At 39.1% G+C, this 23,592-nt stretch overlaps 1 pseudogene; it reads right to left on the bottom strand.

Annotated features, from left to right (window-relative positions):
* Positions 1–7,278: 7,278 nt before the first annotated feature.
* Positions 7,279–8,238, bottom strand: LOC101397419 (taste receptor type 2 member 41-like; annotated as a pseudogene).
* Between the last annotated feature and the right edge of the window lie 15,354 nt (positions 8,239–23,592).

The following is a 23,592-nucleotide window of genomic DNA, read 5'->3' as shown; positions in this document are numbered from 1 at the left end:
TAGAAAGCAGAACAATATAAGATAAAACACCCTCTACCCTTCAAGCAGTTAGTTTTTTAGAAGTCAGAAAAGGGAAGTGGATGAGCTAGGCTTAGGAGAAGGGTTTTTCCAACTCGACCTCTGCTGCAGAGAAAGTAGAGAGTCCCGGTGTGCGGGCTCCATCTTCTCAATAAGGTACGGGGTGGATGTTTCCCTTTTACAGATAAAATGGAAAGAGGGCCGCTGATTTGGTGAACTGGACCTCCAGTCCGCCAGCCTGTCCAAACTACTCTTCAGCCTGTTTCCCTGCATAACTTGATGGCCATCCAAAGCCTCCACCTTGCCCCCCAGGAGCAGCATCCTAAACACTAAGCCTTTCCTGACACACTCCCTATCCCCCATAAATCAAATCATATAATTTGCCACACATATCACTCCGGCGGATCCTGCTCCCCACCAGCTGCTATGATACGCTCCCCATGTTCTGTGTGGTATCAATGTGATATAGCAGGAAGAACATGGGCTTGTGGTCTTCAGACTCCAGACCGAGTTCCAGCTCTGCATCCAATTAGCAGAATAACCTCGTGCAAATCACTTCTGCTCCCTAAGCCTCAGTTTCCTCATTTGTAAAATGACGAGGCTGAAATGATGATCCTAAGGTTTCTTCCAGCTTTCTTTCTTTGCTGTTATTCTCGTTTTGAATTTTACTCTCTTCAATGGTAAGAATTTCAGTTGATGTTCTCGACATTGAGAAGCCACATTTGGAGACGAAACTTGGTTACTTACTGCACTGACAGAGGAAATATGCTCTGTGGAAAGCCAGGAGCTCCCATGACAGGTGCAGGGCTCAGAAACTTCACCACTGGGTATTTCCCAAAGCCAGCTTCTATTCTTACATTTTCTCCAGTGACACCTTCTGGCCGCAGAAGGACTGAAAGGAGGAAGAGGGTAGGTTCCACCTAGGTAGGAGACAGAGGATAGGATCCAGCTGCTCTGCCCTCTTTACCCCCATCCAACCCTCTTAGTTTCAAACCCTCTTAGAAGGACTTGGGTTGAATTATTTTCATTTCCATTTCGTCAGATTCGATCTCTCATGTCTTAACACAAATCCTTGTCATTTAGAGAATGCTCTGAAATTTATGAAGGGCTTTTACACTCACCACCTCATTTGATATCCACTAATTCTTCTCTTCTATCTCTAAGATATTCTAAAACCTTGTTTTTGGACCAGACCTCAGAAAGCTAAGGCTAAGGGGAGACCCAGCACACCAAAAGCAAGATATCCAGGAGGACTTTTTCACTGATTCACAGTGGGATTTGAGACAAATCATTTAAACCCTCTTGGCCTCAACTTTTTCAAACGAAAAATGAGACATTTAGCCCAAAAGATCTCTCTTCCTCAAAGACTCTTCTAGGTTTATCTCAAAACATATTCCTCTCCTAAAAACCATGTCTTGAGTCTTCAACAATAAGGTTAAAGTTTCCCTCCAAAGCAATGATTCTCAAATTAGCTTCACATTCTAATTACTTGGGAAACGTTCAAAGTTACTAATATACTAATGTCCTGATTTAATTGCTCTGGAGTGTGGTCTGGGCTCTGGAGTTTTCAAAACATCCCAGGTGATTCTAATATGCAGTCAATGTGGAAAGCACTGTTCTGGTATCCACCATGGGTCCTGTGGGATTTTCAGAGGTGAACTCTAGTGTCAGAGTTTTTACCTTCCCTCTCAAGCTTCCCCTAGTGGGCATCCAAATGGGCTTTTCCAGCAGTCAGACTCCTCTCCGTGTCCCTGTGGTCTCTCCTTTTCTTATACTAGCCAATAGCACCGCCTTCTCCCACCATGTTGCAAAGAGACATGAGGCAGATATTGAAATGGGGCTAGAGGGACTTACTATTAATAAAGAAATAAATAAAGACCTAAAATTTCTTAGTACATTTGTACTAAGAAAAAAAAATAGCATTTTTATCTTTTGATAGAGACTAAAACCCAATAAAGGAAATAGGGAGATGTCCCAAGGGCAAACATGTCTTTGCTGTGAAAGAAGGTTTACACACAACAAAGCTCAAAGGGTTTTAGAGGCGCTCCCTTACTGACTTCATCTGTGGGCACCATCAGTTTCCAAATGTTGTCACTGCAAGTAAGTGATGTGTGCAGTCATCTTTTAGTAGTCACTTTAACATTCAAATAAATGCCAGCATTTCCGAAAGGAAATAGCGTAATCTCAAGAAGCTGGGACATAATTATAGTTGATACAATGTTCTACGATGACACCTTGATCTTAGAAACCTAGGATTAAGCCGGTTAATCAATACACTGAGAATCAAGTGAGCAATTTTCTCTCTGTCACTAACACAGCCTGGATTATGGGAGAAGAAGGAAGAACCACTGGTTCCAGCATGAGCAATAAGGACAAAGGGGAATTCGAGAACATAATTTCTACACCTCAGGAATCAGAGAACAATCCTCAAGACCACTACTTTAAGCTTTTTTTATTCATGTGACCAACAAAAATTTTTTATTGTGAAACATTTGTTAGGAATCTTTGTATAAAAAGAAAAATCAGAAAAGACTCCTCACTTCAAGCAGACCAGAGGCTAATAGAGAAAATATATTAGTTCTTGTAGTCCTACTTAAAGTCTTTTGCTCGTCCCAGACTGTGAATTCTGATTGTGATTCTGGCCTCTCTAACTTGCCTCCTCCCCTCACAGCCTGACACACTTTCTCCACGAGGAAGGACAACCTGATTTGAGGCAGAAAGTTTATCCTATTGGGGTTCTCCAGGTGGCAGGCTCTTGCACTGCTTGGGGCTGCCTATCTGCTGACCCTGCTGAGCAATAGGCTCATCGTCCTCCTGATTGGGCTGGATGCTCGACTGCACCTGCCCATGTACTTCTTCCTATGCAAACTGGCGGTGCTGGGGAGAAATCCAGGTGGTTTTCAAGGAGGCAAAGGGAAAGAAAAATTAAATTGGGCCTCAGAAAATGGTAGAATTTGGACAGATGAGGGAGGAGAAAGAGATAGGTTCATTCTTGGTGAGGGGCAATGACGTAAGCCAGGTGTGGAGGTAGAAAAAAGTAAGGTTTATCTGGGCAAGAGGGAGCAAACCAGTTTGGTTAGAGCAAAGATTTCATTCTGAGACATCAGGAGGAGGAGGTGAGGCTGGAAAGAGGGGGTGTGCATAGTAGGGCTTTGAAAACAAGGCCAAGGAATGTGCATTAGAGGCAATGGTGAGATAGCAGAGCTTTTGATGGGGGGCATAGCACATGGAATATGGTATTCTGGAAACTGTCCTCTTCCTCTGGACCAGGACTGATAGACTAATTGAGACAAAAATGAACAGCACAACTTTTTTCTTCTTTTAGTCCAACAAACTGTCTATTTTATGCTTCCTTAGAGGGAGTAAGTGAATCAACTATTTATAATTCAACTTTGTCTAGTTAGGGCAGACTCATAGGCACTCTTCACAGGTAGAGTTCAAGGTAGGGTTCAAAGACCAAAAGAGTTGGGAAGCTGGGGGATATAGACCAGATATTATCTAGAACACCGGGTTATGTTAGAGGTAAAAATGATTGAGCAGATCTGGAAGTTGAGAATTGAACAGAGGGTATAACTGTAGATAAAATGCCTTCTGTTTCCCTTTTTTTTTTTGTATTAATGTGAAGATAACCATGTCATCTGAGTAAAACTCCACAGACTAAGCAAGATACACAGAGCTTACTTGGTGTTGTCTATAATGTCACCTCTGATAGCATCCCTATTTTTCTTATCTCGTGCCCCATCTCAAGGGGCAAATCCTGATTAGATGGGCCCCACATGGTCAGGGAGGGTTTGGAGCTTGTTTTCCTTATATTTATTTTTTTTTTAATTTTTATTTAGGTCATATTGGCTTACGACATTGTGTAAATTTCACGTGTACATCACTATATTTCAGTTTCTATATAAACTGCATCATGTTCACCACAATGATTCTGAGTCTCACCAAAGGCACTAGCCTGGGAAAGCCTTCAAATCTTTTTTTATTTTTTTCATGGAGAATAAATCAATGCATGAAGCTCAGGAGAGCAAACCTCAGGGTCCAAAACAGGAACTAAGTTAGGAGAGTATTTCTAGACTCACTCAGAGACAAGGGTCAGAGCAAATGGGTGTGAGGGAATATTGCTCTGCATCCATTCTGAACACACCTAGCAATTTACTTGGTAGACGCTTCCTGATGGCAAGACCTCCTTGTCTCTCCAGAAGGGCAAAATCCAATCTCTTCTTTCTAGAATAAAATCCTCCCTGTGTAGCACTCTTTCCTTCACACAATCACATGACCAGGAATACCACTAGGGAACAGGGGTTCTTTGCCTGGAGCTCATTGACAGGTTTCAAGGTCTATGAGCAACCTGGAAATTGTGTCACAATGGTATCTTATCCAGTTTTATCACGTTCTGAGGGAATCCCTCTACAATGCACCGTCTCCTCAACTCTCTGCATGCCCTCCTGTTACACACTCTAATAGTCCTCAGTCCTTCCCTCAGAGCACTTTTCCAAGTTTGTAAAGATGTGCTCAATTGTATGACTAGACATTTTATTCCCAACTGCCCACAAGACTGTCAACTCAATGAGGGAAGAAAATGTCTGTGATACTCACTGTTTCATCTCAGCAAGGCACTGTCTACATGTAAGCATGCAAAAAATATTTGTTAACTGAATAAATTCTCAAGCAATCTGTGGCCTCTCCAAGAGGTTAACACTTCTTGATACACATGTTGATTTGTATTAATGTGTTTTTAAATTTTATAAAATGTCTTTATAAAACCTCTAGTAATGAGTTGTCATGTTTGCCATGGTTGCTAAGATAGAGATTTTAGATAAGCTTTCTTGACACCACAGAACTGGACTTACTGCAAGGAAACGCTGCCCAAAGAGGGCAGAGGAACATCTAGCACGTGGTCAAGAGTCCATCCGTCTATCTGATTTCTCAATGATCTAATCTGATTTCCAATGCATTTTCTCAGTCTTTTCATTTCTTTCCTCGGTATAACAGCCCAATGTAGCAACCTTACAAAACTTAATATGGAAATGAAGTTTAAAGATAATAGCTAAGTAATATTTAGTAATTCTCTTAATATCCCCATTATAATTTCCTCCTTTCCCCTTTACATCTTCAAAGAAAAAAACTTTTCACTCTTTTCTCACCTCCCTCAGCTGATGTCACAATGCCACTTAAGTGAATTACTCTCTTGGAGTCGTGCCATCTGGGGAGTGTCTAGTGAACTCCAGGTACTTCAGCATCTGAATCCCTTTTCAGTGATTTGTTATCCACTGCGAGTGGACTATCTTTATCTCAGTCACACACAGCATATTTGTCCTATTTGGCAATTGAAAAAAAAAATTGGAATACAAATGGGAAAAACAAGAGTCAGAGAAGGAAAAAGAAAAACTTCTCTTTCTCAGTGACTAGGAAAGTGCTTGTCATACTCTGGTTTCTCTACTCTTTTCATATTGATGCAGATACAATGATGCAGAAAACAATTTCAAAAAATAGTATCAATGACACGTTTTTATAATTACTTTTAAGAAGCGATGCTGAGGACTCTATGTTTCATGCGTCTACATTACCTGTCTCAACCTTTGCAGTTACTCAGAGGTCATCACACTTACCCAATTTAACGAACCAGGAAACTAAAGCATAAGGACTCAGTGTACCTAGGAATACACATTACAATAACGCAGACAATCTTTATTTTAAAAAATTAACACTACTGAAAGTAATAAAAGAAATCTTGAATAAATGGAAAGGCATGCCAGATCCTTGAATATAAAGACTCAGTATCATGGATATATACGTCTCCTTTTGTTAAATTACACAGTTCACAGGATCCAACTTAATAAAAAAATGGGGTTGGGGGGGCAGCCCGGTGGCATAGTGGTTAAGTTGCACATTCTGCTTTGGCGGCCCAGGGTTCGCCCGCTCGGATACTGGGCAGGGACCTACTCACCACTCATCAAGCCATGCTGAGGTGGCTTCCCACATAGAAGAGCTACAACTCTGCAACTATGCTGTACTACTATGTACTGAGGCTTTGAGGAGAAAAAGGAAAAAAGAGGAAGATTGGCAACAGATGTCAGTGCAGGGCCAATCTTTCTCAAAAAATAAAAAATGGGGGGGATTTTTGTTTGGGACCAGACAAGGTTATTCTAAAAATAATAGCCAAGAAAGTTCTGAAAAAGAAGGTTAGTGAAGAAGGACTGGTTTACTGGTTATTCAAACATCACAAACCTGAAATAGTGAAAATGCAGTGGTAGTGGCAGGTGCTCACACCAAGGTAGGGAAATAGAATAGAAAGTGTGGAAATACACCAATATATACAGGAATCCAGTAATGATAAAAAGTAGCATTTTAAATCAATGGAGAAAAAAATTATTCAATAAATAGTGTTAAGGCAACAAGCTAATCATCTGGGAAAAAAAATTTACCCGTACATGACACCTTATATCAGAATAAATTTCATAACGTCAAATATTTCAATGTAAAAATGAAAGGACAAAAGTGCTAGAAGAAAACAAATGGAGATTTTTTTTAATGATATCAAAGTGAGGAATGCCTTCTATGAGACAAAATCCCAGCAGTCATTAAAAAAATTTTTTGATAGATTCATCAAAAATTCCACATGGCAAAAGCCACTATCATAAAAGTAAAAAAGCAAAAACAAAACAACATGGAGGGTAAGGTAGTGGGCAGGTAGAGATGCAAAAGGAGTTTGTGATGATGGAACAGTTCTGTGTCTTGATTGTAGTTACACCAATCTATGCATGGGATAAAACTGCATCAAAACACACACGAATGCATGTTAAAAAAATTAGTGAAAACTGAATAAGATCTGTAGACTTGTTAACAGTAATGTACTGATGTCACTTTCCCAGTTTTGGTGTTGTAGTACAGCCAAATAAGATGTCACCATTGGGGGAAGATGGCTGAAGGGGACATAGAACTCTGGACATTTTTTATGACTTCCTGTGAATCTATAACTATTTCAAAGTGAAAAAGCTTTAAAAATTACTATTAGAATCAATAAAAATTAAAATAAAATTTTAATTTTACTGGGTGGGTGGGGGAGGGTTTTACTTATGATATAAAAAATAAAAAGCCAATTTCTCTAAGACATAATGTTCATGTTCAGAGCTCCCAGACTTTACTCTACTCCTCTCCTTCCCAAAGGAAGAACAGCACAGCATGATCCAGTAGACATCTAACCATAAAGATATTTCCATGTAAGTGGGCAGGGTTCTCTCAACCTCACTTGAGTCTCTTCTAGGGGTCTGGATAAGGAAACCTTGTCACCTGGGCCACCCAAAAGCCTCTGGCCAACAGAAGTAACTGCCTGAACGCCCCTCGAAGCCTGAGGTTGCTGAGGATGAGGTTAAAGGAATGGACAGACATGCACAGGTAAGTTAAAATTTGCCATGGCCAGTTCCAGTCACTCTCTGAGGATAAGAACACTGCAGCATCGATGGCTAGTGACACGAAGGACACAGCATAAAGAACAAGGAAGGCGATGATTGACTTCAGAGCTCTCTGGTGAGAGCCTGGGTGCTGGGGTCCTACAGGCTGTGGCCATTGTGCCACATTCTTTGTGTGTGTCTCCTCGGAAAAGTAATCAACAGTGCAATCGAGATCAGAAAAATAGAGCAAGGAGGTGACAACGTGACAAGTTTCAGGGGCAGGAAATAGTAAATTTCCAGCCTCCTGCTCCACTCCTTGTAGGTCATGTTCCCAGAAAATTTTCTAATGAAGAATCCTTGATACATACCGTTGTTTCCCCAAAAGAAGAGCACGATGACGATGTAGGCAATCAGAAGAGAGCCCAGGAGGAGCCATGGCACTCACCCCAGGAACTTCCACTTCAGCCAGAGGAAGGTGGGGTGGGTGAAGGTAGCAATCTTCCCACAAAAGAGGCCACTGAGCCAGGTGCCGAACCAGAAGGTGGCCGAGTTCAGGAAGTCCCGGTGTAGACCAAAGAACTGCCGTGCGGTACCCCCTGCAGTACTGGACCAGATGGAGGAAGTAGTAGACGTTTTTCACCATTCCAACCCACTGCAGGCAGAAGCGGGAGGCACCCAAGCTAACGAGGATCACGTCAGAGGGAAGCAGCCTCCCACTCCGCATCCATTCTCTGCTCTGCACCAGCACAATAAAGCCGTTGGTCAGGATTCCCAGGAGAAACAGAAGGGAAAAGAGCAACATGAAGAGGGCTGTGAGTCCTGGCTGCATGTTGACCCCTCCTCTGGTCATCACCCTGTGCCTTCATCCCTGGCCTCCTCCTTACTCCCACCCACAGCCCCTCTTTTGATCTTTCCTGGGGATATGAGAAAAATGCTTAGGCTCTACCTCTGAGCCAGAGCTCACTTAGAAAGAGGATGCTCAGGCTACAGAGGAAAAGTGAGCTCGGCTCAGTGAGGATGCAAATTTCCCCTGGGTTCAGTTCCACCTAGGCCTACCAACTGCCCCTGACTTGCCTTCTCTGGTTTTGCCTGTGTGCTACCATGGTTAGCATCAATGGGCAGGATTTTTCACTGTCTCTGTGACTGAGTTCCATTCTTCTTATTCCATCCTTTGGCCCTCTAAACACAACTCTCCTCATCAGATCATTCTCAGGACATTAAGTGCATAGGCAACAAGTACAGGGAGACACTCATATGGCCGAGACCTAGTCAAAATAGTGACACTAGAGAAGTCTGTCTCCAGCTGAGTTTCCCTTTTACACATCCCCACTTACCTATGAGCAGTCATCCCCTTCAAGGTCAGGTATCTTGGTTCACCTTTCTACCAAACCTTTTCTTAAATCCTTCATGGCCCCTGAGGTATAAATGATTGATAATGGCTTAGACTAGTTTCATGGTTCCAGTGAGAGAATTCATTTCCTTGTGGATATGAGACTGAGGGCATCTGCTTCTTGGTGGGTGTCAGTTGGAGGCTCCCTCAGGTGCTAGTGGCTGCCCGTAGTCTTTGCCAAGTGGGCTATTTCAACATGGAACCTCAAGCCAGCAAAGACAATCCCTAGAGAGAGTCGACCAGCAAGATGTTGTCTTAAATATCATAATGTAATCATGGGAGTGACAATCCTTTCAGTGACCTTTGCCATGTTCTATTGGCCAGAAACAAGTCATAGTCCCCACAGATGCTCAAATGGAGAGGGTTACACAAAGGTGCGGCTACCAGGGGTGGGGGTCATGGGGGGGCCAACTTTGAGGCTGTCTGCCGCACTGAGATACCATAGCTTACAAGATATATGTGAGTCCTGTCCTCCAAAACCAACATTAAAAAGAGATCCCTATGAGACCATGTTGAAAAGTAAAAATATTTTCTTGAAAAAATATATTCAAGTTGATCCACAGTCAAACGTTTTCTGTTTAGTACTTCAAATTTGTCTTTCCTCCATATTTGTTTAAAACATTTTTAACGCTCCTGTATCCTTTTAGATTGTGACTTTGTCATGAAAGAGTCAGCTGAGAAAATCAGTCATACAAATAATGTGAAAGTTGTTACCACCACAGCATGAATGTATAGTTGTATTAAAATTAATAATCCACAATAAAAAGAGAGATCCCACTGAAGTTGGGTGAATATACATTTTTCTCAGATCTATGTTCTTTATACCGTTTTTACTCATTCATTCATTTACTCAACAAATATTTATTGAGCACCTATGTGTACAGGGTACCTATCTAGTCACTGGGAATACAGCTTTATGGAACTTGCAGTCCAATGGAAGGAAACTGACAATAAGCAAACACATGAACAAGACTCTTTCACATAGTAATCAGTGCTTTGAAGAAAACAGAAGAGTAACATTGCTGGACAATGGCTGGAGAGGGAGGAGTTGCTCCTTTAGAACTGTAGGCTGGGGAAAGCTTTCTCAGGGGGTGACGTGGGCTCAAGGGCCTGAGAGAGTAGAGACTTTGCCATGTGTAACTGGCTGTACTCATAATATTATCAAATCACAATTGTATTCATTTTCTTCCACTATTCCTTCTAATTTTATTCAGCAAGGGAAAATTCTCCTGCCAGAGAATAAGAACTCCAGCAGGCCACATGACTTGTCTTTTCACTCTGATCAAATAGATTATCCCATGATCACTCCAAGCCACAAAACAGCCTCAAACTAGAAATTGGATATTTCAGTCCAATATGTGAATACTAGATAACTAGATAACTGCAGCTTCAACACCTCCAAGATTGGCTAATGCAGAGGGAGAATGCAAAAGGGGCAGGAAGGGTCTTACTTGGACTAGAACCAAAGTAATCTGACCTTGTGCTTTCCAGACCTGGCAGATGTTTAATGCTGACTCTTTCCCCTATGGGGAACTCTCAGGGCTCTGGAGGTTCTCTACTGGGCTCTCTCTCCTGCACTTTCCTTCAATGAGGAGAAAGCATCTCTATTTTAGGTGATCCCTTGGGACTCACCTAGGCATTCACCACCAAATTGTTGCTTCTGGAGTTTCCACACTCACTAGGCAGCCCTATTAGTCAGATCTCAAGACACCCTCAAACACATGTTCTCTCCCTTATGGCCCACAGCTGGTCCCCTAACCCTACCCACACTACCCAGTTGGTCTCTCACTCTCTTAATCCCCCAGGCAGAAGCAAGACCCTAGTCCACTATGCCTCCCAACTGAAGAAATAACACAGTAAGTTTCATGAGTAGCCCCATGGAAGCTCTCAACTACTATTAGGTTTGAGGTGAGGAAAGGCATTCCTAGTCCTCCTTGGTGGAATATGGAATGGGTCTCACAACATAGCTTTATCTAAATGTTAATTTCTCACTAAATCCTTTCTCTTCTACTGTCTCAACCATTTTATTTTATCATAGGATTTTGAGTTATGAAACAAGTTTACATCCATTTCCTTTGAAAACCTGCATATCAGTAACTGGCAACTCACTCTGAAATCTCATATCATTAAATTTTTGCATGTGGTAGAAATTTCAACTTTTAACATCCTGTTATTTAGAAAGCAAGATCAAGAAAGTCGTGTTGGTCATGGTAAGAAATTTGGATATTCTCCTAATGGAATTGAAAGTCATTAGGGGGTTTTAAACAGGGGAGTAGCTTATCTAATTTATGTTTTTAAACACTTCCTCTGCGCTATTACGTAGAGAATGGAATTGGGGAGAGGCAAGGGAGCAAGAGAGCAGTCAAAGACTACTTCATTAGATCATGTACAAGCAGATATTGCTTGTCCTCAAGTGGAAGCAATGGAGGTAGTCAGCAGTGATAAAATGCTGATGTATTTTTAAGGCAGATTCAATAGGATTTGCCTGATACAGAGATGAAAGAGAGGAACCAAGGATAGATCCTAAATATTTGACTTCAGTAACTGGAAGAATTTTATGGAGCCATTTACTGAGTTGAGGGTGACTGAGAGAAGAATATGTTTGTGGGGGAAATACTGTTTTGGTTAAGTTTGAGATGCCTGTTGGGTATCTGAAATGAGACATGAAGTGGACAATTGAAATATAAGTCTAGATCTGAGTGAAGAGTTAAGACTGGAGTAACAGGCTTGGGAGTCATTAACTTTAACATGGTATTTAAAAGCCATTAAACCAGATGAGATTTTTGTGGGAAAAGAATGTAGATGGAGACTGTTAGGGGTCTGGGAGTAAACTTTTCACCTTCGACTTTTAGAGGTTGAAAGCCAAAGGATCCAGCTAAGAAGATTTGGCTGAGACTGATATTAGAGAGGAATTCCATTCCCTGAACTCATGCTCAGGGACAAGGGGAGGAGGAAACAGATGGATGAGGAAGGAGACGCCACAATGAAAAATATGCCGAAGGGATTCTAGTTCTCTAGGGTGATCTTCACCCAGGGGTTGTTATGCTATGCTATCTGGGGACACGCCCTAAGGCAGACAATGTTAACATATTCTAACTTTGAGAGGCTTTTTTGTTGAGACTCAAGCCTAGCAGAGCAGAGTGTCACTGTTGAAACTGGAGTGTGTTCTGTGCTTTACTCATCAATTGCCTAAGCAGAGAAGTCCTATTTATCATTCATCTATTCAACAAAATCTGTTCAGTATATACTGTCTGTCAGGCACTAGGCCAAGCATGTTGGTACAAAGATTTGGTAGTCTCTTGTGGCAGAAAGATAGGTAGACATACAATGGCAATTCAGTATAAATAACAAAATAATAATAACTGATATTTACTCAGTGCTGCTATGCATCTCCATGTACTATTCTAAGTGTATTCTAAGTATATTAATTTTTTTATTCTCATAAAAACTCAGTGAGTTTCAAAACTAGTGCTGGGACAACTAGATATCCACGTACAAAAGAGAAAAGTTGGACCCCTTCCTCACACCAAACACAAAAATTAACTCAAAGTGGATCATAGATCCAAATATAAGAACTAAAACTGTAAACTCTTAGGGGAAAGCATAAGAGTAAATCTTCATGATATTGGGTTAGACAAAGCCTTCTCAAATATGACATCAAAAGTACAAGTGACTAAAGAAAAAATAGTTTAATTGGACTTCATCAAAATTAAAAAACGTTTGTGAAAAGACACCATCAACAAAATGAAAAGACAACCACATAATGGGAGAAAATATTTGCAAATGATTGATCTGATGAGGAACTTGCATCCAGAATATATAAAGAACCCTTAAAATTCAACAATAAAATGTAAGCTGACTAAAAATGGGCACAGGATTTGATTAGGTATTTCTCCAAAGATGATATACAAGTGGCCAATAAGCACACAAAAAATATATTCTACATTATTAGTCATTACAGAAATGCAAATCAAAATCACAAGATACCACTTCACATCCATTAGGGTGACTAAAACCAAAAAGATAGACAATAACAAGTGCTGGCAAGGATAGGGAAAGACTGAACCCCTCAAACATTGCTAGTGGGATTGCCAAAAATGGTGCTGCTGCTTTGGAAAGCTGCTTGGGTTCAGCAGGTACCCATTGTTAAATATAGCTGCTGTATGACTCAGAAATTCCATTCCTAGGTATATAGCCCCCCAAGATGAAAATACATATCCACACAGAAACTTATACAAAATGTTCATAGTAACATTATTCGTAATAGGTCCAAAGTGGAAAAACCCAAATTTGCATCAACTGATGAATGGATAAACAAAATGTAATATATCCATTCAATAGGATATTATATGGCAAGAAAAATAAATGAAATACTGATGGGTGAATTGTACAGTATGTGAACTATATCTCAACAAAACTGTCTTTAAAAATTGATGGACATATCCAAAAGACACAGGAAGGCTGCCTCTAGGGGATCCTATTGGTCAAATTTGGAAAAATTTGAGCATTGAAATGAAAAATAATACAAATAAAAGAAATCCAATGAGATAGGTACTGTTGTTATCCTCATTTTACAGATAAAGAAATGCAGGTACATGAGAAGTAACTTCTCATAGTTACACCTATAATAAGCGGCAGAGCTAGGATTTCAATTCAGGCAGTCTAGCTATAAAGCTTGTACTCTTCACCATTACAGTATCGTCTCTGCTCTGAAAGCATTAAAAAAATGCCCAAAATCTAGTGGGTTGTGGAGGGGAAGGTGAAAAGAAAGTGGATTTTGGGGAGGTCTTGCAAAAAGATGTAAGGCTTGACTTGAAGCTTGAATTTGACATAGGATTTAGCGAGGCAATTAAGGATGGAAAAGGAAAGAGATAGGCTAAGAGTGAGAGATCACAACATGAAAAAGCACAGGGAGGGAGAGAAATCTGAAGGCAGTTTCGAATGACAGGAGGTGAAGAGAGGTTATGTGAGCAAGGGAAGGAGAGAGCAGATGTCAAAAAGTGATCCTGGAGAGGTAGGCAGGGGCCTGATCACAAAGCTCCTGATATGATGTTATCAGGTGCTTGAGCTCTTTCCTGAAGTTTACAGCAAACCATTTTTTGGAAACTTGATCAGCAAAAGGAAGAAAATTCTGCTTTGGAGCACACCTCTTTGCTTTTGTGGCTCTCTCGGCACAGTCACGCATGGGGTGTTTTGCACCCAGTTGAGGGTGGGGAGTATTTTGCCACCTCTGCACAGAGCCAGTATGGCTCTGGTATCTTGGAAATTGGTGACTTGGGTGCATTAAGAGACAGTCCCTTTGATATAGATGTTGGTGGTTTCACAAGAGGCCATGGCCATAGAGTGTTCACGGACATGGATACCAAACAGAGAGGCAGAAGGAGGAGAAATATGCCATGTGGTACCTGTTGCATGAGTTACTGACCACCGGAAAGCTCACTCTCTCCTCCCAGAAATAAATGGAGAAATACATTGCAGAGAACAGAGAACAGGGGGCTGAAGATCAGAAATCAATGGTGGGTGAATTCACCATTCTAATTTGGGGATTAACAATTAACAACATTTCATTTTATAATCATATATTTGTCAAGTCTAGACCTACCAGTTCCACTTACAATTCCCCAGACTATTCAAAGCATTAAGGATCCATTATTTGTAGGAGTGGTTGTCTCTGTGTAATCCCCCAATGTTTAGATGAAAATTTTACAGATTTTTTTGTTTTGTTATGTGGGTGCTTGAATATGATATTGACACAGTTATATATTAATTTGGAAATCTCATTCTCATTTAAATTCTAACATTTATAGAATACCTATTATGTCCATCAAGTGTTATGCTAAGCATTTCATCTTGATCATCACATTTCATTCTCACAAGAAGCAGTGAGATAGGAATTATCATAATCACTTTATAGATGATATAATTTATGCTCAAAATTTATGATAAACTAAAAGCATCATGATATTGGATTTGGCAATGATTTCTTGGATATGACACCAAAAGCACAGGCAACAAAAGTAAAAACAGATAAATTGGATCACATTAAAATTTAAAAGCTTCTGTACATCAAAGGACACAATGAACAGAGTAAAAGGCAAACTACACAATGGGAAACAATATTTGCAAACCATATATCTTATAAGGGGTTAATACCCAGGGTATATAAAGAACTCCTACAACTCAACAACAGCAACACTCCTTTCACAATGTATACTTATATCAAATCATCACATTTTACATTTTATAAATATTACTATTTTATTTGTATCAATTTTTGTATCAATTATATAATACAGTTATATTGATTGTATTGATGGAACAGAATAGAGAGCCCAGAAATAAACCTGTGCACATATGGTCAATTAATTTTTGACAAAAGTGCCAAAAATACACAATGGGGGAAGGATTGTCTCTTCCATAAATGGTGTTGTAAAATCAATTATACAATATTTGTATCAATTATACCTCAATAAAGCTGAAAAAAAGACTGGAGTCAATCAAAAAATAACAATGAATGTTAACTAAGAAATGTAGAACACAATATGATGTGTGTTTATTATATTAGTATTCAAATATGTATGTTCATGACAGGATGGATGAAAACAAGGATAAATAAACACATGATTTGTGATTATTAACAAAGAGAGAGAACTACTGATACTTTTGATGCAAAATGGAATGGTCATAATAAATATCCCCAAAGTGGCAGAGAGTCAGCAAATACAGCCTGTGGGACAGTCTCAGATAAGGTAACATTTGTCTGTAGTGGTTAAAAATAGTAACTGTAAAGTCAACATCTGTGAAAGCAGGCTCCTTGGATCATAATGTTATAATGCAGAATAACATTGGCTGAGAATCCAGGGTAGCACTGGTCCGAGAGAAAATGGAATGTTTAAAATGATAGTCATCACAATGTTGATTGCAAAACAACGAGCAAAGATATAAAAATATTGCCTGCAATAAAATGTTCAGAATCTGTCCTTTTCCAGACTCTCCTGCTAGGTGCTAGGAGAGGAGAGCACCACTATGGTGGAATAATTCTGAAACAACATCACCAAGTTTACTGCGTCGTGGTTCCATTTAAAATTACCATAAACGATTTATAATAAAACACTTATTCAGCCAAGTTATCGAATCAAATATTCTTACTCCTAAGCTTTATGATTTTTTCATGTTTTATGCCAAAGTATCCACAAAATATTTTGGTATCCTAGAAAACTGCCATCTGTGAAAACAAATGATGATTCTTTATGAGAAATTAACAATCATTTTGCTCATTCACCGTTTTATATTTTTCTTGCTTTTTCATGTATATATTTCAAAGTTTCAATACTTATTGAAAGGTTTTCTTATGTCTGTCATTGCAGAAAAGGGAAATATTCATAATATGTGAAAAAATGTAAATTTATTACCCTAATATTGTAAAAAATTGTTTAAATGTCTGAGATATCAGCATTATTTATTTTTGTGTATGCATATATATAAATACAATTCTATCTGAGAAAAAAATGTCTGGAAGGAACAATGAGTGATAATGGTGATTATCTTTGGATAAGGAAAGTTTGAGTGATTATTAAACTTCTTTATAGTATTATATATTTTTTAAATTTCCTGTAATAATCATGTATTATCAAGAAAGAACATTAAAGTGTTAAAACTAATAAATCATGTGTGATATATTTAAGGGAGACTAAATACTTTATCTCCAACATTAACCTTAGCCTGTAAGACCCCATGATTTGAGACTAGTAAGAACTGATTGATCTGGCATAGGACAGGGTAGAGCAGAGCAGGATAGAATTGGTAGCAGTAGTCAAGGTCCCACTCTTATGCAGAGTTGTATATTAAACTTCCAAAGACCGACTTACCACTGCTTTCTTGTAAATCTTCTATACAAAAATTGAGCATTTGACTAATTGGTCCAACTAAATCTTTCAGCACATCTGCCCCACCCCTTCTTGCAAGCACATATCAGCACCATCAATACCAGCACTACCATCTTACCACCACAATCACAACATGAGCATTTCAACCTCCACTCCCACCCTACAGATAAGAAAACTGGGACCCTGTGAGGTAATTGACTTTCCCAAAGCCATAACATAAATATGAGGCAGGAAAGAATTAACTCTTAGATTCAGATCTTGACTCTGAGACACTGTACCACAGCTCTCCAAGAGCCCTTGTGTCATTTGGTTTAGTTCTTCTCATCATAATCACCAGTTTCATGCCTTGGAAGCTCTTTGATTTCCAAGATACAGACAAAAATTGGAACCCTAATATCTTCCACTTCCCAGATCTCTGCTAGGAGGAGAGAGCGTCTATAGTAGAACACAGGCTGTGGTACGTGAATGTATCAGTGTTTGACTCTCACTGGTATCTTGGAAATTAGTGATTAAGTGGACGACTGGTTGGGGTTAGGACTCTTGACTAGCATATTCCAAATTCCCAGGTTCTGATGCAAACCATTCACAAATTTCAAGTCAAAGCAGAAGAAAAGAACTTTCTTTAACGCTTTGGCAATCTCACTTCTCAGGGCTGGGTTATGTGTTGCCACAGAACCAGGCTGACCAGGAGGAACTAAGAAGGAAACCATGCTCGTCCACAAAGTATGATGCTGTCAAAAACAAGCACAAGGCCAGTGTACACCAGTATTGCAAGTCAAAGAGAGAGCCACAGGCAGCAACCACAGGACTAGACCAAGCTGGAAGGAACACGTCAGCAGAATCCTCCTTGGGAAATCAATTCACCTTCCAGATGTCTCTACAAGACAGGAGAGCCTAAGCAGAGTCCAAAGTTTAAACTAAGCAAAGAAATGTGAATAGAGATTCAGTTAAACATAGTTTACAGAGGAAACTCTGTAGTTTCCTACATAGGAAACTTACATAGTTAAACAGAGGAAAACATCTCAAGGTTTAATTTAGTTTTACCCAAGGGAATATGCTATTGACTTTAGGACAGACAATGACTGACCGAGCTCTGTGGTCTTAAGGACCTTCTTAATGGGAGAGAACTAGAGCTTCTGGCATGTGTCACTCCAGAGGGGAGCAGGGCTGTGTGGGTGCCTGTGCCTGCCACTGTAGCAAGGCGTATGGCGCTGCCTCTTGGGAGACTCCAGGGTTCTAAAATGTTGTTCCACAAAGCAACCACTGAGCTGCCCCCATATCTGAAGGACCTCGTGTTCTTTACAGCCTAGATACTCTGCAGTGTGTCTCTCTTTCACTGCTCTAGTAAAAAAAAAAAAAGATTTTATAAAGTTTTTTATTCTTTCACCCATCAGTATCTGTAAATACTTTAATTCATTGTGCCTCAATGATTCTTCCTCACAAAGTGTTCATCACCCCTCATGTTCTGATTCTAAAAAGGATTTGCTCAGTCTTGATCAGATATTTGTACACATATGTTCACAGCAGCATTATTCACAATAACCCAAATGTGGAACAAACTCAAGTATCCATCAAGAAATGAAGGAGTAAAAAAATGTGGTAGTTACAGACAGTAGAATCTTATTTTGCCTTAATAAAGAAGGAAATTCTGACACATGCAACAACGTGGATGAAGCTTGAAGACATTATGCTAAGTGAAATAAGCCAGTCACAAAAGGACAGGTATTGTATGATTTTATTTATGTGAGGTATCTAATGTAGTCAGATTCATAGAGACAGAAAGTAGAATGGTGGTTGCCAGGGACGAGGAGGGGAGGGGGAAATGAGGAGTTGTTGTTTAATGGGGACAGAGTTTCAGCTAGGGAGGATGTAAAATTTCTGGAGATAGTGGTGATGGCTGCATAACAATGTGAATGAACTTAATGCCACAGAACTGTACAAGTAAAAATGGTTAAAATGGTAAATTTTTATGTTATGTATATTTTACCACAATAAAAAGTATTTTCTCAAAGAATATTTCCTGGACACAATATAAGGTCTTAATCTTTTAAATTCATGCTTCAATTTCAGACTTTGCTCTTGGTCTAATAGAAAAGTATGTTGTTCTTTTAGAGAACAAACACTGTGTCTCCTTCAGCCCCCACATCTCCCACATAGTGGGCACTCAGGGAATATTTGTTGACCAAATGAGCTTAGTTGTTTTTCCTTTTTAAAACTAATTTTTATGTGTCTACCCTTCTACAAACTGCATTACTGACATATTTTGTTACAGATGCTTTCAGTATTTGGTTATTTGAGGAGACTGAGTTAGCAAGACTTTATACAAATGCTATGATAACAGAAGTAGAACACTTGTAGTCTAGCTGGAAATGCTGAGAAGAAACATGTATGTTTTATATACAAAGACGTTTTCAGTCTTACTTGTTGGAGCCCTGAAAGTCTGGTCTCGCTACTAAAGGTTGGTGATGATTTTCCCAAAAAATAAGAGATCAATAAAAACCCAACTATAATAATTAGGTGTAACAAAAATTTCAAACACAGATGAAGTAAAAGATTGTTATTGACTTAATATAAATACAGTCATTGGCTTTAACTTGAGAAATGCAGCTGTCCCTCACTTCCTTATAAATTTCTCTATTACAGACAGAGGAGATAGAATCTAAATGCTTTCCAATTCTAAGTCTTTGGACCAGCTATTTTTCTTCTCCATTTGAAACTTTCCAGCAACAAGAACAATAGTCTCCTAGTAACTGATACCCACGGGATTGAATGGATCCTACTTTTGGTGCTGACCCAAATCACGGTGCTCCCAAGGAGTTTGTCAGCAGGGTAGGAGGCCACCAACCTTAAAAAGTAGAGCTAATCCCCTATTTTATGAAAACTATAGTGTCCCCTGAAGGCCGAAATCCATGTCGCTCTCAGAAACTATTGCCCTTTAGTTCAGATGTAAGACGTATAATAATCTGATGACACTGGAGTAGTTTCACATTTAAAAAAAATCACCTTGAGAAAAATAGAGAATGAATAGTATTTTGTAAATATTGTATCTTAAATAGTTTATTCAATCTCTTCTAAAAAATGGCTTAATGCTACTAAAAGAAAAATAAAAGTCCTCAAAAAAAAAATTGCCACCACCCATAGTTCTCTGCCACCTCAGCCTTGGGTTTCCATCATTATAGTCCTGGACAAGGATTATTTATAGTTAAAAGACTTGCCAGTCAGCTCAGCTTACTAAAGTTCAAAATGTGTTCAGCTGCCCACTGCTAAAGCTCAGTTTCAAAAGCTTTTATCTGGTCCCAAGGCCAGCCATCCAAACCATTGCAACTTAAATTCATTACCAGCCTGTGACGGAGGCCAACCCCATGATCAACCACCAGAAGCCTCATCCTGGCTCATTCCCTGCTTCACAATTCTGATCTTATTTTTCCCCTCACAACTCTCCTCCCACGCATGCCCTTGTTCTTGTGACTTTTTTAAATCTCAAAATTATCCTCCTTCACCTGAGTGAATCACACAAGAGTGTCCAGCAATACAGGCCATAAGTCTATAAGAAGTCAGAAAAGGAGGCCAAGGTGATATTTAAAAATGTCAAAACCAAACAGATCAATGATAGAGGCAAACAGCCCTATATCATGTATTTGAGATATATAGAATTTGCAGCAAAACATTATAAATAGATAATGCTAGACAATTGTGTCTAATTAATGTCCATTTCAGAATTTTCTCAGTACCAGGGTCATATATGAACTATTAGTACTTGATAATGGTCCCTTTAGCTCTTCACTGTCTGTATTCCTCTAACTGGTTTATGTACATTATATGGCAGATTTCTTGAATCTTTAGATCCTACGTTCATATCCCCACTGCATTTAGCAGGGAGATATATACCTAGACCTCCATGTCTAGATGTTCAATAATTTTTGTTAAAATGCGAAAGAAGCATGGCAGGAGTTACCTCTCTCTCATAGCTGTAGAAAATGTGAAGGGTAAGTGTTATATCAGAAAACTAGCAAAAATCACGGAAGTGTCTGAATTTATAAGGGAAGGTCAATTGATGATCCCGATTCTAGTAGCCATAGTTACTTCTACAGGCATAGAAATAATAAGTTTTTGCATTAATAAAGTAATCTAGTTAATTATAATAAAATAATGCATTCATGTGTTCAACAAATATTTATCAAGTGTCTGTCATTTGCCTGTAGGAAACAAAACAGACACAAAGCTCTGCCTTGTGGGGTTTACGTTAGAGTGAAGGAAACAAACAATAAAAAACATAAACAAGTAAAATAAATAGTGATAATGCTAAGGAGAAAAAGTGGGGCAGGGAATAGTGGTATGGAGGATGGCAGATTAGAGTGGCCGTGACAATGTCTGCAAGAAGTAAGGGAGTGAGCCGTGTCTATATCTGGGAAGAGCATTCTAAGCAGAGAGATCCCCACATGCAAAGGCTCCAGGGAGGTATGTACCTGGCACAGTCAAGGAACATCAAGGAAGCCAAAGTGGCCAGAGCAGTGTGAGAGGAGGGTAGAATAGCAGGAGACAACTTCAGAGACTTGGGGTGGAGGACAAAATCATAAAGGGCATTTTGGTTCATTATGAAAACCTAGGCTTTTACTCCAGGTTGAAAAGAAAATGGAGAATTATGAAAGAGTTGTGACATGATATGGCATATTTTTAAAGGATCTTGCTAATAGTTGTGTTGAAAATAGACCAATGGCAAATGAGAATAGAAGCTGCAAAACCAGTTAGCAGGTCATAGCAATAATCTAAACAAGAGAGAATATGGCTTGCACCAGAGTGGCAGCAACAGAGGTGGTGATAGGTGGTAGAATTACAACTTCATTTTGAAAGTTGTTACCAATTCTAACCCTAATATTTTCAAACTCTTGTGTCGAGGGTTGACTTGCAATAGATTGAAGTGAAGGAGCTGCTTGCTACATATGGAATCCCAACCCAGAAGCAAATTATCTAAAAACAGCTTAGCACCAGGTTAAATGGTTTAGCATCCGAGTTGCTGAGTGATTGCATGTGGAATGTAAAAACTTTTGACCAGAGCAACTGGAAAAATGGAGTTGCCACATACCGAAAGAGATAAAAACAGTGAGAGAAGAATGTTGGAATGGGAAAATACCAGGAGTTGGGTTTTGGATATGATAACTTTGGAATGCCTGCTAGACATCCATGTGGACCTTTCAAGAGGGGTATACAAGTGTAGACCAGAGAGATACAGTCTGAAGTTCAGACTACCCAATCAAGCTCTCTAGAAGCAGAGCCTGTGATGGAAGTTCTTGTGCAAGTGATTTTTTGAGGAATTGCTTTCAAGAGAAACCTGTAGGAAATTAGGAGACACGAGACAGGGCAGGGAAAGAAGCTGGACACAAAAAACGTGGTGTGGGGATTAATCTAGACTTGGTTTGATACTATGGGGAGATCTGGATTCTAGATTGCTAGAAAACTGAACCCCTAAATTCTGTCAAATCTTCATTACCAATAGATGCAACTCTTCCTTCCTTATCTGAGAAGGTTGGTCACTCCTTCCCTGCAGAGCCTGTAACGGATTCCCCTCTAGTAGTTTCCTTGCAAGCCATTGCTGATCCCACTAACCACCCACCCCATCTCCCGTCATTGCTTCCAGACCTATAACAAGACTCAAGTCCCAGCAGGACATGCGACCCATGAGAAGATGTGTAACACACTTTAAATCCTAGGTGGCATTGCTAGATCAAAGGGTGCATGCATTAGTAAATTTGATAGATATTGACAAATTGCCCTTCATAGAAAGTACACTAATTTATACTCCCATCAGCAGTGTATAAGAGAATATATTTCTCCAATAACTTGGCAAAAAAGTATTTTCAAAGTTCAGGAGATTTGCCAAATTGATATTTAAAAAATTGTATCTCAATATGGTTTTAATTTACATTTCTCTTATAAATTATGTTGACTATCTTTACTGTGTATAAGAACCATTTGTATTTCCTTTTCTGTGAATTACATATTCATATTATTTGCCTTTTTTCTTTTTCTTTTGGGTTGTTGATCTTTTTCCTAGCATTTCTAAGAGCTCTTTATATACTAGAGATTAAACTTTCGTTATGAATGCAGATATTTTCACAGCTTATTATATTTTGTGTAAATTTCTTATGAATTTTTACTATGCACAATTTTTTATTTTAATTTATCTATCTTTTCTTTTATGAACTTAAAAGATTTTCCACATCCGAAGGTTTTAAAAGAATCCTCACCCTCTCATTTTTTTCCAGTAATTTTATAGTTTCATTGTTAACATTAAAATATTTGATCCATCTAGACTTTATCCTGGCGTACAGTTTGAGGTATGGCAGCACCTTAATCCTTTCTCCTTGTTGTCTCAATATCGGTTACTGAATAATCCATTTTCTTATGATCTGAAATATGACTTTTATCTATACTGAAGTATAGCAAATTCCCATATAATATGTATTTACTTTCTGGACTATCTATTCTACTGGAGTATAGACATAGACTTTTTAAACACTGAGGTTCAAACTATATTTTAACGTAAGATAGAGCTTGTCTGCCTTCATTGTTTTCTTTTTTAGCATCTTTCAACTTCTAGTAACCATAGAATATGTTAGTCTTATTTTTATAGGTTTAAAAAAAGGGGGAAAGTTGACATTTTTATGGGTCTTACATTAAGTTAAGAAATTAACTTAAGAGTAACTGACACCTGTATGGGGCTGAGTCTTCTTATCTACGAACATGGTGTTGTATTCCACTGATTCATGTCTTCAACCGTGTCTTCCCGAGTATTTTGAAGTTTCCTTCATGTAGGTCTTATATATTTCTTGTAAAATTTATTTCTAGGTATTTTGTCTTTTTGTTGTTATTACAAATGGAATCTTTTCTTTCATTCTATCTTCTAACT

This window comes from Ceratotherium simum, chromosome 1 (assembly GCF_057802395.1).
Source record: "Ceratotherium simum simum isolate JZ-2026a chromosome 1, ASM5780239v1, whole genome shotgun sequence".
NCBI lineage: Eukaryota > Metazoa > Chordata > Mammalia > Perissodactyla > Rhinocerotidae > Ceratotherium > Ceratotherium simum.
This window is presented reverse-complemented; position numbering and strand designations above follow the sequence as displayed.